Source organism: Stenella coeruleoalba (assembly GCF_951394435.1).
Source record: "Stenella coeruleoalba genome assembly, chromosome: 5".
NCBI lineage: Eukaryota > Metazoa > Chordata > Mammalia > Artiodactyla > Delphinidae > Stenella > Stenella coeruleoalba.
The window spans coordinates 75,173,738-75,188,965 of record NC_137150.1 but is presented as its reverse complement, the minus strand read 5'-3'; the positions used below and the strand labels follow the sequence as shown (position 1 = coordinate 75,188,965).

The 15,228-nt window shown below is 43.6% G+C and overlaps 1 protein-coding gene across 16 annotated transcripts in view; it reads left to right on the top strand.

Annotated features, from left to right (window-relative positions):
- Positions 1-15,228, top strand: part of KALRN (kalirin RhoGEF kinase) — a 642,647-nt gene that overhangs the window by 260,540 nt on the left and 366,879 nt on the right. The gene's annotated exons all lie outside the window — the stretch shown is intronic.

Here is a 15,228-nt window from a genome sequence, read left to right as displayed (position 1 = left end):
CTCACGGGCCCAGCCGCTCCGCGGCATGTGGGATCCTCCCGGACCGGGGCACGAACCCGCGTCCCCTGCATCGGCAGGCGGACTCCCAACCACTGCGCCACCAGGGAAGCCCCATACCCCACTTTTAATAATAGTTAGAACAGCTAAGCAGAAGATCAATAAGAAAATAGAAGACTTGAATGAAGAAATAGACTATAAACCAAATCAACCTATAGAACACTCCACCCAACAACAGCAGACTATACATTCTTCTCAAGGGCACGTGAAACATTGCCCAGAATAAACCATATATTGGCAATAAAAGAAATCTGAATAAATAAAAGGGATAAAAATAATATAAAATACGTTCTCTGACCACAATGCAATGAAATTAGAAATCAGCAACAGAAAGAAATTTGGGGAATTCACAAATATGTAGAAATTAAATAACACTCTCTTAAATATACAATGGATCAAAGAAGTAATAAAAAGGGAAATTAGAAAATACTTTAAAATGAATGAAAATGAAGACTCAGCATATCAAAACTTATAGGCTGCAGCTAAAGCCATGCTTGGAGAGAAATTTATGGCTGTAAATACCTCTAGTTAAAGAAAGAAAAAGAAAATCTAAATTAATATCCTAAACTTCCACCTTAAGGCACTAGAAGAAGAAGAGCAAACTAAGCCTAAAACAAACAGAAGGAAGGAAGTAATAAGGATTAGAGTGAAAATTAATGTAATAGAGAAGAAAAAACAGTAGAAAAAAAATCAGTGAATCCCAAAGCTGGTTCTTTGAAAAGATCAACAAAATTGACAAACCTTTAGCTAGAATAACCAAGAAAAGAAATTACTGGCATCAGAAATGAAAGAGGGGATATTACTACCAACCGTACAGAAACAAAAAGGATTATAAAGGAATACTACAAACAATTGTACACCCGTAAATTAGATAACTTAGATGAGATGGACAAAAACCCAGGCCCAGAGGGCTTTACCACTGAATTCTATCAAACATTTAAAGAGTTAATACTAATTCTTCAGAAGCTTTTCAAAAAAAAAAAAAAAAAAAAAATAGAAAAGGAGGAAATACTCCCAACTCTTTTTATGAGGCTAGTATTACTTTGATACCAAAACCAAACAAAAACATTACAAAAGAAAAGAAAGCTACAGACCAATATTGCTTATGAATATGGATGTAAAAATGTCCAACAAAATGCTAACAGCAAACCAAATCTAGAAACATACAGAAAGAATCATATACTATGATGAATTGGGAATTACCCCAGGATGGTGAGGTTGGTTTAACATCAGTAAAATAAAAAACAAAAATCACATGATTATCTCAATCGACCCAGAAAAACTATTTGACAGAATTCAATACCCTTTCATAATAAAACAAACTGGGACTAGAAGAGAACTTCCTCAGCCTGATAAAGGGCACCTATGAAAAACCCACAGCTAACGTCATGCTTCATGGTGAAAGGCTGGATACCCTCTCCCTAGAATCAGGAACAGGATAAGTCTGCCACTTCTAATTAACACTGGAAGTTCTAGCCAGGACAGTTATTCAGGAAAAAGAAAAGACACCTAGATTAGAAAGGAAGAAGTAAAACTATCTGTTTTCAGATGTCATGATTTTGTATATGGAAAATCCTAAGGCATTTACTATCAAATTATTAGAACTAGTAAATTATTAGAATTAATAAATGAGTTCAGATTTCAGGATATTTCTACACACAGTGAACAATCTGGAAGTGAAATAAAGAAAACTATTCCATTTATAGTAGCATCAAAAAGCATAAAATACTTGGGAAAAATTTCACAAAAGTGCAAAACTTGTACTCTGAAAACAATAAAACGTTGAAAGAAATTTAAGATCTAAATAAAGGGAAAAACATCTCATACTCATGGAGTGAAAGACTTAAATATTGTTAAGATGGCCATGCTCCCCAAATTAATATACAGATTCAGCACATCTCTATCAGAATCCTAGCTGACTTCTTTGTAGAAGCTAACTAGTGGATTCTAAAATTTGTATGGAATTGCAAGGGACCCAGAGTAGCCAAAATAATTTTTAAAAAGAACAAAGTTGGAGGACTCATATTTCCTGATCTCAAAATTTACCACAAAACCACAGTAATCAAGACAGTATGGTACTGGCATAAGTATAGACATAAAGATCAATGGAGTAGAATTGAGAGTCCATAAATAAAGTCATATGTCTGTGGTCAACTGATTTTTGACGTGTTCCATGACCATTCAATGTGGAAAGAATAGTCTTTTCAACAAATGGTGCTGGGACAACTGGATAGACACATGCAAAAAATGAAGTTGGATCCTTACCTCATACTAAATAAAAAATAGATCAATTAGACCTCATCAAAATTAAGAACTTTTGTGATTCAAAAGTTACAATCAAGAAAGTGAAAAGGCAGCCCACAGAATGGGAGAAAATATTTGCAATTCATTTATCTGATAAGGGACTTGTATCTAGAATCTATAATACAGAATAAGAGAATAAAGAACTCTTCCAACTCAATAACAAAAAGACAAGTAACCCAATGGAAAAATGGACAAAGAATCTGAATAGTCATTTCTCCCAAGAAGATAAACAAATGGTCAATAAGTGTATGAAAAGATGCTTGAAAGTGCATGAAAAGCTGTTAGTCATGAGGGAAATGCAAATCAAAACCACAGCGAGATACCTTTTCACATCCTTTAGGATAGCTATAATCAAAAAGTCAGATAATAACAAATGTTGGTGAGGACCTTGAGAAATCAGAATCTTCATACATTGCTTGAGGGAGTGTAACATGGTATGGCCAATTTGGAATACAGTCTGGCAATTCCTCAGTTAAACACTGAGTTACCCTATGACCCAGAGATTCAACTGCTATGTATATACTCAAGAGAAATGACAACATATGTCCATACAGAAGTCCATACATTATACACAAATGTTTAAGGAAACATTAATAATAGCCAGAAGGTGGAAAAAACCAATTGTCCATTGACTGATGAATGGATAAACAAAATGTGGTGTATACATATAATAGAATATTATTTGGCATAAAAAGGAATGAAGTGCTGATACATGCTCTAACATGGATGAACTTTGAAAACATCTTACTAAGTGAAAGAATCCAGTCACCAAAGACTGCATATTTATATGAGTCCATTTATATGAACAGTCTAGAATAGGCAAACCTATAGAAACAGAAAGTAGGCTTGGGATGAATGGAGCATAGAGGAACAGTAGTGAAAGGAAAGGGTACAGGGTTTCTTTTGATGATAAAAATGTTGTAAAATTGACTGCGATGTTGGTTGCACATATCTGTATACCAAATACTATTATACTAAAACCCACTGAGTTATATACACTGAGTTTAAATGGGTGAATTGTATGGTAGGTGAATTATATCTCAATACAACTGTTAAGAAGGAGGAGGGGAGGAGGAGAAAAAGACAACTGGAGAGTGAATGTTTTGTAAATGGGTTCCCGCTACCTTTAAGATATAATCTTCTTAATGGTTGCAGGTAATGACCATGACAGAGCATGGGCACCAACCATGGTGGTGTTGGCAAAGCTGAGATAGGAGGCTCTGGGTGCACCACTCGGCACTCACTCATTGGTGTATTCAACAAACTTTTGATGTTGTGTTCTCTTTGCCCTTTGCTGGACACTAAGAACAGCAAGATTCACGAGACACAAAGCTGCCTTCAAGGAGCTTGCAGTTTAGCCATCCTTAAATTTCATATGCCTGATGTAGGAGAATTTTGCCCACTAGGATATAAGCTCTTAAGGACAGAGCTTTGGGCTTCCCTGGTGGCGCAGTGGTTGAGAGTCCGCCTGCCGATGCAGGGGACGCGGGTTCGTGCCCCGGTCCGGGAAGATCCCACATGCCGCGGAGCGGCTGGGCCCGTGAGCCATGGCCACTGAGCCTGCGCGTCCAGAGCCTGTGCTCCGCAACAGGAGAGGCCACAACAGTGAGAGGCCCGCGTACCGCAAAAAAAAAAAAAAAAAAGGACAGAGCTTTGTTTCATTCACACGCATATCTCCAGGGCCTGTAACAAGGCCTGGCACTTAGTAGGTGTCTAATAAATGCTCATTGAATGAATAGGATATTAAGCATGCTACAGCATCTGTTACCAACCTGGAGCAGAGTTTGGCAGTGAGGATGCAGAACTGGCAAGGCATGGCCTTTACTTTTGAGGGAACCCCACAGGACATGACTTGAGCAGAAGCTGAACAGCCATGAAAAGAAAGTGAATGAGAGCAATAGTTTCCATCAGGGGTGGGCCTGGGAACCAGGATGCTTACCAGGTTGCCCAGGTGATGAACAGTAAAGTCCAGGAACCACTGGATCGTCTTTTAAGTTCCACCTGACCTCAAGCATCTTTGTTTCCGAGGTTCTAATGCTAAAGATGGAAGTAAAGCCATTAAAATGTGTCCTTCCCTGACAAGAATGAACGTGATCCAGTGTTTTCTGTTAGCGCTGAGATTCCCTAAGGCAGGGCTTCTAAGGAAACCTGCGCTTGTAAAATGCTTCATGTATCACCAACCAGACCTATTCTTACTAATCGAGTTGAACAGGATGCAGTGTTTGTATCTCCACAAACAGCCTTGTGGGTGGAATTTCCATTTTCTTCTAACTCAGTGGGAGGATTAGATTTACTTTCTGATCTTCTCAGGATCCATTTATGATCCTTGCTCTTGGCACCATTGTCAGCATTAGAATTGTCCTAAGGAGAAAGGAGTATGCTTTGAACTAAGCCCAGTGAAGCTGGTCCACATGTCTAAGGCAGCAGCCCTTCATCCTGATGGCCCATGGGAGTCACCTCGGGAGCTTTGAAAAAACACCACATCGGGGCCCTACTGCCCTGGACTCTGATTTAACTGTGCTGGGATGTCTCCCAGGAAACCTGTACAAGGTGGAGAACCAGACTGAGAATCACTGAATCAGGTGGAGAAAATAAGCCAACTGACATTAGCCCTAGGGTCAAACTCTAAAGCTATTGGATAATTAACCTGTGGAGTTGGAGGACTTCCCTTCAAGGTCAGGAGTATCCAGGGGGAGAGAGTATCTGTCTTTACTCTCTGTTCCTTGCTCCCTACTCCAGCCTCTCCAAGGTGCCCCATTTTCCTTTACCCACCAGACTCTAATCAGCCATGTTTTGGGGATTGGCCCCTATTCAGACCAGAAACAGAGGGAAGCTCCTTGGCAGAAGCAAAGCATCACTCTGTACCACTCAGTATCACCCTGCTGCACAATGCTGGCTCCCCTCACCTTGCTGCCCAGTCACGTGGCCTGGGTCCCTGCTGAAAGGCTTCTCTGAGCTGACCTGCAGGGCTTGGCTGACTCGTGGCTGGCGCTGGCCTGGTTCAGCCTTCTCTCCTGATCATTCACCCCCTCCAGCGCACAGGTTTCCCTCCTCTCCCACCTCACTCCTGGTTCTCTGCCCTACACCCTTGGTACCTTTCTGGCTTTAGTCCACTACTCTCGGGGGCCCTCTGTCAGCATGTCCCTTACCCTCAGGATATCTTCTGTGCCCTCTGGGTGTTTACCCCCCGAGCCTTGTAGCTCAATTTACCCACACACTTGGACATACATGCAGCCAGTGCCTGCTCTCTGCCAGGTCTGTAGCTGCCAAGGAGTTAATTTGTCTGAAATTCAGCCAAAGCTGACTCATGCCTCTTCTCTGAGGTCTCCTGGAGCCGAATGAAAGGCATGAAATGGTCTGTGAAACCTAGCACGTCAGATGAGATAATGTACACGAAAGGTCTTAAACTGTAAAGCATGACACAAATATGAAGTATTGATAATAAGAAGTAGCAGCAATCTCATCCTCCAATCTCATCCTCTACCACCTACTCATCTGCTCCAGTCACCCTGGGCTTCTTGCTGTTTCTTGAATGCTTCAAGGTCATTCCTGCCCCGTGGTCTTTGCCCCTGCTGTTTCCTTACCTGGAGCCTCTTCCTGGCTGTTCATTCTCTCACTTCATTCAGGGCTAAGCTCCAGTGTCACCCTCAGTTTCAGGGGTCAGCCTGCCCTGCCTTCTCTGTCTTAAGTAGCACTTCCCAGCCCCACCATGCTCTATCCTTTTCCCAGCTGTATTTTGTATAGCACTGAAATAAGAAATATATAGTAGATATTACCTTATTGTCTGACTCTTCTAAAATGTAAGCGCCATGAGCATAGGAGTTTTGTCTGCTTGTTCCCTGCTTGCACAGTGCCTTGAATTACTGGATGAATGCTTGAATAAACGAATAGGATCGCAGATTTAAGACTCTGACAATAAATCACGATATTGAGTAAAGGGGCAAAGAACTGCCTTAATCCTGAGCTTTACTGTGTTTCTGTGGAGACAGGAACCTGTTCCTCAAGGTGACTGGCCTTGGATTCACAGGTAGAGATGATTCTTCCAAGGAGGGAGAGGACAAGAAAAGTCCACCTGCCAGGCTCCTGCCCATTCTGGAGCTGAGCTATTCTGGGAATTCCAAGGGCAAGTCAAGGACCCCAGTGGGGAGGCTTCAGAGAAGTAGAAATTTTTATTGAATTCTCTCTCCAGGAGCCCTATTCTTCTGGGATATGAGTTTGTGGATCTTTGGGAGCAATTTCTCTTCATCATCTCCCTTGAGGGACATCTTTGGTTGGTTCAACTGCTTTCACATTTATGGCAAAGTAAAACAGCACAGTGGGAAAGAACAAGGGCACTTGGTGCTAGCCGTGGCTCTGTATTTCCTTCCTAGTTGTGAGATCATAGGCAAGTTATTTCAGTTTCTCAGAGCCTCACTACCTCGTCCATAAATGGAGGATAGTGTTGGTACCTTTGCCAGGGATGTTGTAAGGATGAAATGTGATCATGCATTTTAAGCGCAACATTTGGCATGATGTTATGCTTGGCAAATGTTCAGCTCTTATCACTGTCAGGGTCAGGAGTGGTAGAAGAAATAGTTCTCCTTGTTCGGGACATCTCCTCATAGTTCCCATCTGTAAAGCATCTCAAACTTTAACGTGCATACGTATCACTTGGGACAATCTTGTTAAAATGCAGATTCTGATCCAGAAGATGGGGAAAGGGCCTGAGATTCTGCATTTCTAACCAGTTCCCGGGTTGCACTGATGCCAGGACCAAGCTCTGAATAGCTAAGAGAAATGCAGAAGAAAGGCCTGGGAAATAAAATACTGGTGAATGTGTTTCTGTGAAGTTTTATAGCCTCTCATTCCAACCTTAAAGGCAGCCTGAAATTACTACATCCTAACTCAGAAGAGCTACATTGTTTCCAGCCTCTTTCCCTGCTGGCCTCCCTGAATCTAATTCCAGCTGTACCCATCCCTCCCTACCATTTCAATCCTGCAATAATGCCTCATACAAAGACACTCACCCTTTTAAGGAAGTTTCACTCAGAGCTGCGAGAGGAGAGACAGAAGGCTTTCTCTTTTACTTAAATCTGCTCCTGGGTTTCCTTGGCCCTCGGACATATGGCCAGGCGTTTGTTTTCATGGCTGCTTAATGGTTTGTAAGGCAATTGCTGGAGGAAACACTGCTACAGCAAGCCAGGCAAGAGAGACAGAGGGATTCAACGCCAGTGTTATCTTTGCTAAGCACCAGGGCTGTTCCAGCTTCCTTCCTCTCTCTGCCCGACAATGACAGATGGCTTCCACATGGTTTGACCTACTGTTTGGCCAGCCCTGACCAGATAGTCATCCATCAGCTGCCCTGTTTTGTTCCCTAGAGGGCACCCTGTGGTTTGAGAGAGGCAGAAGTTAGAGGTTTCGTTTAGAGCTCACCGCATCTCATAGCTATTGTAGTAGAGTTTCAAGTGTGGACAGTTCTTATTCCAGATGTTCCTATCCCAGTGTCCATATGTTTCGAGGTGGGATCAGCAGGTTTACATGGTAATGTTCAACTAATTAATCATAAGCTGATGCTTTAACAGCTTCAGGACCCAAAGTGGGTTTCATACTAGCAAAGATGTAAGCGATCATATGGTACTATTAATCTGGAAAAAGGAGGTGAGGTTCAGCTTTTTCCATTGCTTTGGCACAATCTATTTCTTACAGATTCTGAATGTTACTCATGAAGCCTCTGAAAGCTGTATGGGAAAATCTCCAAATAATTCTCCTCATGGCTCTCTTTGAGTGTTACAAAACAAAAACTTAATATTATCTGCAGGGCATGAGAAAAAGGTAGTATAAGCAGAAGGATGATGCAGACTAGGAATCAGGAGACCTGAGTCTAGTCCCAATTTACCTCTCTTTTTGTGACTTTGAATATACCACTTAATTGATCAAACAGATTTTTTAATCACCTACTAGGTGGATTCAAGCAAGAAATATCTGAGTTTTAGTAATTTTTTTTAACTGTAAAATGAGATTATCATATGAACTTGGCTTCTAAAAACTTTAACTGAAGTGTGTTTGTATTCTCTTCCTTCTTAAAGCATAATTTGCTCACTAAAACTTGCCTATTTCACTTGTACATTAATTGTACTTTACTTGTAAAACAAATGCTTTACCAAAGTAAAAAGATACAGGGACATTTGAGTAGTTACAGCTTTCATGGATTGCAACCTGACCAAATCTATTAAAATTAAAGATACAGAGGGCTTCCCTGGTGGCGCAGTGGTTGGGAATCTGCCTGCCAATGCAGGGGACACGGGTTTGAGCCCTGGTCCGGAAGGATCCCACATGCCACGGAGCAACTAAGCCCGTGCACCACAACTGCTGAGCCTGTGCTCTAGAGCCCGCGTGCCACAACTACTGAGCCCGCACGCCTAGAGCCTGTGCTCCACAACAGGAGAAGCCACCGCAATGAGAAGCCTGTGCACTGCAACGAACAGTAGCCTCTGCAGGCCGCAACTAGAGAAAGCCGATGCGCAGCAACAAAGACCCAATGCAGCCAAAAATAAACAAATAAAATAAAATAATAATAATAATAAATTAGGGCTTCCCTGGTGGCGCAGTAGTTGAGAGTCCGCCTGCCGATGCAGAGGACACGGGTTCGTGCCCCGGTCCGGGAAGATCCCACATGCCGCGGAGCGGCTGGGCCCGTGAGCCATGGCCGCTGAGCCTGCGCGTCCGGAGCCTGTGCTCTGCAACAGGAGAGGCCATAACAGTGAGAGGGCTGTGTACCACAAAAAATAATAATAATAAATTAAAAAAAATTAAAGACACATTAAAATAATTTTTAAAACTAAAAAATATTTTAAATACCAAATCTATTATTGGTTTGGCCAAAAAGTTCATTCGGTTTTAAGTAAAAATAAAGACGTTTTTCGTTTTCACCAAGAACTTTATTGAACAATGTATTCATTAACCGAACGAACTTTTTGGCCATTAAAAATAAACTGCAACCCCTAGCATTATTTGTAGAGGGGGAAAAAAAACCAAAAGCAAAAACTAGAAACAACCTTTGTGTGTCAGTAAAGAGAATGAGTTTGATAAAATTAGAAGGTTGAACATAAATTCTCCCTTAGCTCCATCACTCATAGACATTTGGTGTTTTGACTGGGGAGGGAAAGGGCTGGGGGATAAAATAATGTATATTTCCTCTGTATAGTTTTAAGAACATTTTACCTCAATTACTGTGTGTGTATATATATTTATATATATATATATAAAATCTCAAAATTATTTTTTAAAAAAGCTTCTCTAGGGCTTCCCTGGTGGCGCAGTGGTTGAGAGTCCACCTGCCGATGCAGGGGACACGGGTTTGTGCCCCGGTCCGGGAAGATCCCACATGCCGCGGAGCGGCTGGGCCCGTGAGCCATGGCCGCTGAGCCTGTGCATCCGGAGCCTGTGCTCCGCAATGGGAGAGGCCACAACAGTGAGAGGCCTGCGTACCGCAAAATAAATAAATAAATAAAATTAAAAAGCTTCTCTATACACAAGAGAATTAAGATGAGAAAAAGACCCTAAAGAAAAGTCTCCCCTCAACCCCGCTGCCACTATGCATATTTAGTACAAAATAGCGTTCAGTAACCTTTGGGTGTGCTTCCCTGGTTTGCATAATATTTTTCTCAGCTGAGGCTGTACTGTTTATGTATTTTATAGTTCACATTTTGATTTAACATTCACTTTGCATTTGACCCAAATGATTTTGCTGAGTACCCTGGCCCTTGGCCGGTTGTTTGCCTGGCCTCCCTCCCTGGAGTTTTGGATTTGGAGAGACAAGGTCTCCAGGGCTTGTCTAGAGGACTGAGCCGCTTTCAGGAAAGTGGCCCCTCTGTGGTAGTTGACCTCACCTTCTGTGATGATCTGACAGATCACAACTTCCGTTTTCATGAGGATAATTTAAAAGCTGCAGCCCCGTTGAGCAGAATGGAATTGAGAACCCTGTGCCCAGGACTCATTCCTTGCAGAGATGAGACAGCTCTTCAGTGACTCCCCTCTGCTGTGCTGGAGGTGAGGAGGAGAAACGTCCCCCCTGGACAACAAAGTGACGGGCCGCCACGCCTGGCCTGGGGAGGAGGTTTCGGCCACCTTTTGCTGTACGGCCAGTGATAAGGAGATGGATCTGTCCCCTTGTGTGAACATGGGACATTCCCACTTCTGGGTGCTCTGGGTGTGGCTCACACATGTCAAGGTAGTGGAGACACCTTAAGAAGGCTATCCCAAGAGACAAAGGCCTCTATTTTTCTGACTTAAGGTTGAAAGGGCATGGATCACAGAGCTAGTCACTGGCTGATTCTGAACTCTCCAATCTTTCTGGGTCAAAGACAGACCTGTGCACAGTTCAGGGCCCTAGACTCTCGAATCCTAGGAGTAGGGCATCTGCCAACACAGGGGCTGTAGTTTGCAGGGCAGTGGCCTGACAGGCAGCTAGGCCAGCTTTGCCTGCTGTGGGGCTGGGCCCATGTGGCAGGCCCCTGTGCAAGGGAGTGTTCCTCAGGAAGAGTAGGGGACTTTGTGGCAAGCTTTCTGTGAAGTACAGTGGGACTCTGGACTCATTGGAATATTTGTCTCTGGTTGGAATAGTTAATAGATTTTTCTTTTGTTTTACTTTTTACTAATACTTTGATTTGGTTTGCAATTAACTTGGAGAGTTAACACCAATGTGCTGGAATTGGATGTGGGAAAAGATTTGACATTCTTTGAGTTATCAGTTATATGCCAGGCAACTGACCAGATGCTTTATGTTATCTCATGTAACCCACAGGAGGGAGTTTACGATTCAGGGTGGGGACCTACAACCAGAAGAGTGTAAAATTCACTCCTTATTTTAGGAGTGAAGTGAATGGGATTCAAATAATACATGTACTCAGAAAGGATCTGCTCTTACAATCAGCCCCTGACACAGACCCTAGGTTACCAAAATGATAGCTTGCATCAAATGATTATTTCTAGAAGAGCCAGTATCTCTTTCAGAGTATACCACATAAGAGACTACATTTAAAGAGAAAATTAAGCTGGGTTTTTAAGTGGAGAGTTATCATTATCTTGCAAGCAACTTTGCATATTATTGTAGCCAGTCGGGGCAGCCAGGAGCCAGGTTCAAAGTGAGAGCCTTTGGCAGGGCTGAAAACTTTCATCAAGCTTCAGCCGGGTTAAAAAAAAAAAAAAAAAATTCTGCCAAATCGTTCTTTCAGCAGAATGACTTTGTTCCATAGATTTCAGTTAATCACAGCAGGAGACAAGACCTCAGGAGAAGGGTCTGGCCATCCATCCTGTGATCTCCACTTAATGGCTGCAGGAGTGAAATGAGAAAACAGAGAATTTTGTAGGCAACAAAAGTGGGGACAGGGTGTAAATATAGAGGGTTTTGAGTTAGGAAGATTCTGTTGGAATTTAGTTATTTTTCCTATTTGTGACCGAAATGATCGGAGGAGAGCCTTTGAGGGCAGATAGGGTGGGATGGAGGATGCAGCAGGCCAGGCTGCAGGTGCATTGCATTCTGCAGGGTAGATCGTGTTTAAACCTTGGACAGTGCAATACTTTGAATAATGATAATAATAATAGCAGCACTGATATGGTGGGAGGGGTTTATATTCATAAAGCAGTTTTGAGGTAAGAGTTTAAGAAGATACTCACTAAGCTAGAATTATTAGTCATGTTGTTAATTTCTGACCAGGGAAGCTGGTTAGTCTAGGCAGCTCGGCTCAGGGGAAGGGGATGCAGAGAAAAGGGGGAGGGGAGCAGCTGGCCCTTGGTCACCCAGCTCGAGCTGTGGCCCTGGCACGACAGTGCAGAAAGCAGAGCTGGGCTGAGGGGCTGAGGCATGTGGACAGCCGAGGCTGGGCTACATGTCCCTCTGGGGTGGGCCGCACTGCTCTTCTTGGTCTCACTCCACGTAGGTGTCCCCTTGCCAGCCCTTTAGTGAACAGAGCAGTTTTTTGAAAGCATAAACCAGATCACGTTCCTCTTCTGTTTAAAACCATCCCATTGCACGTGGACACTTGACAGCTTTGTCTCCCTTGTTGCTTCAGTATATGCCCCACCTCCTCCATAGAATGAGGTCTAGATATAGTCAGTATTCCCCCAGGCACTGGAGATGAGACAGAAGAAGACTGTGACCGCCTAAGTTCTCTCTACGTTCCATCTGCGTGCCCTCCATGAACAGGGTACACCTGGAGGCCTGGTTATATGGCGCCGACACTGGACACTGCTTACTCAGAAATGGAATGTCTGAGATCTTTAGTTCATCTTACAGCTGAGGAAGCTGAGGCACAGAGGAGGCAAGTGACATCTTAAGCGAGTGCCAGGGCTGGACGAGAACTCACATCTGACTCCTGACCCGGCAACGCTGATGCCCTCGACTGACGGACAGCTCTGCAGCTGGAAGGGCATTGAAGGCTGGCAGGGAAGAACGGCAGAGCCCGGCAGGTGGGAGGGCGTAGAGGAGGCAGCTGGTAGAAAATGGAAAGGCCATGAAGAGTCAAAATATGCATTCCCCCTGGCCATGTCCCCAGGACAGACGGGAGTCCCAGGTGCTCTTTAACAGAGGCATAAACAGTGACACAGAAAAACTACACAGAGGGATTGACCCAAGGCCAAGACGTGTCATTTGTGCCTAACGACTAAGCACCCTGTTTATTTGGATTCTTCACCTTGCTCTGTCCTTTTAAGTCATGTGAGACCTTCTCCGCCATTCTTCTCTTGTCATTTGGTTTGTGACTCCAGTTTAGAATCTCTCTGCCTATTTGTCTCAGGTTCTAAGCTGGAGGGAGATAAAGAAGGTGATGATGAACTTGGGCCATGTGACTTGCCTGCAGTGTTTTGCTGTTCTTCAAAGGGGCTGTAGAGAAGCACAGTGAGCAAATTCATGAGTCAACATTATACTTGTCCCTCTTTTGTGAGGAATACTGCCTCTACTTCTTGTGTGAAGTGTAATCATTTGTTAGCTTTAGTAAGACATCTCTCTGCCCACTGATAAGGAAACAAAAAGGCATTTACTGTGCTAGTCTCTAGAATGTGAAGTGTAAGCTGTGGTCTTTTTTTGTTTGTTTGTTTTTAGCTTTCATTTATGATCACAGGCTTAAGGGTTGAAGGGGGCCTTGGAGGACTGCCAACCTCACCACCCCCTTCTGTGCAGGAAGCCCCTTCTCAACATCCTTGCCAGTGGTTCATATCCCTTCCCCCTGCATCCCCACTGCCAGTTGCCTCTACCTCTGTCATAACACTTACTTCATTTTGCTTAAATTACAGTTATTTGAGGACCCTTTTTAAGTCTCAGCTGTGAGCCCCTGAGGGCAGGAATCCTGTCTCTTTCCTCTTTGTCTTTGATCTCCCACAGCCCCCAACACAAAGCCTGGCCCACTCTCCATAAATATTTGAAGGAGTGACAAGGTGTTAACAGCCTCCAGAGGCAGCCACAGTTCAACATCTCTAATAGCTAGAAAGTTCTTCCTAAAAGTGAGCAGAAACGCACCTCCCCAACTTCCCTGTGGGGGGAGAGTATAAACAGCCAGTGATGACAAAGGGCCAGGCAACCATAAGATGCACACGAGAGACCCCGGGGACAGGCCACACCCTGTCTTATTGCTGTTCTTGCTTCCCTTCTGGCCAAAGGATACGAAGGTCTTTCCCATGACAGGAAAACCCAACCACACTAGATAGAGTTGGAGAAATGTGTGTGGCGTGGGGAGGGTTCCCAGGATTCAAATCCAGTTTGGAAGGGCAGCTTTACTAGATGCTGCCATTGTCCCACTCATATCCCCTCAGTCCTCCCCGAGGGTCATCTGCAGACCGTTCCCATGCACAGCGACAGCTTCCTGTGTTTCTCTGCCCATGGTCACTCTCTGACCTGGGGACTATGCTTGGCCTGTGTGTAGGTCAGGCTGGAAATGCCAGGGAGTAACTCCAGGAGAGACCTTCAACCATGAGTGATGGGACTTGTGCATAAATACCCCAGATCCCTCATCTCCCAGTGGGATGCTCAGACGTGTGTTCTACGCAGTCCCTCAAAGGTTTCAGGAGAGATGACCCCCAAATGCTCACAGCAGTAATCCACTAATGGACACATCCTTTCTTTATTTGCCTCCCTTCCCTCGTTGACTTGCCTACTCCCTCACTGTGCTTTCTGGGATCACACCCAAATAAACAGTCTGCCCCAAATCCTTGTTTCAAGGTCTGCTTTGGGTGGAACCCAAGCAGGAAATTTGGTGGAAATCCTAATGTTAGTCTCTTAAAAGACAGAGCTATTAAAATTAGTATATGTCTTTTATCCCCCCGTTTCTTTCCTTCTATTTCTAATTCAGAGTTGGTTTTTCTGTCAGTTCTATAAATAGAGTTTAATTTTAAGAAGAATCTGGGTCCTAACTCAGAAAACAGGACTGATAATGATTCCTAAGTCTTTGAAGGATAGTTATTTCAAATAATAAGAGTTAGTAATATTCTAGTTCTATTAAGGAAACGTACTAGTCAGAAAGGTCTCAGGCCAGACTAAAGAAAGAGGTTACGCATGGGGATCATCAGACATCAGGATGGATTTGTGTTCAAGTGCTTCACTTAACCTCTTAAACTTCCACAGAGACCTTTTAAATGAAGAGAGACCTTATCAACCTGGCTCAGGTTTGGGATGGAGTGCTTGAGGTCAGGACAGCGAACATGAATGCGGACCATGAGGGAAGAGGGAAAGGAAAATAAAGAACCTTCATTAAACTTACCCATTATTAATGAACTACCGCTGAGCTAATAGAGCCAAGAGAAAATGCCGTTACCGAAGAATATTTATTATCATATCAGAAGATTCATAACAAAGAACAGAGGTGTGCAAGCAACCTGCCACCCTAGTCCTCCTTCAGA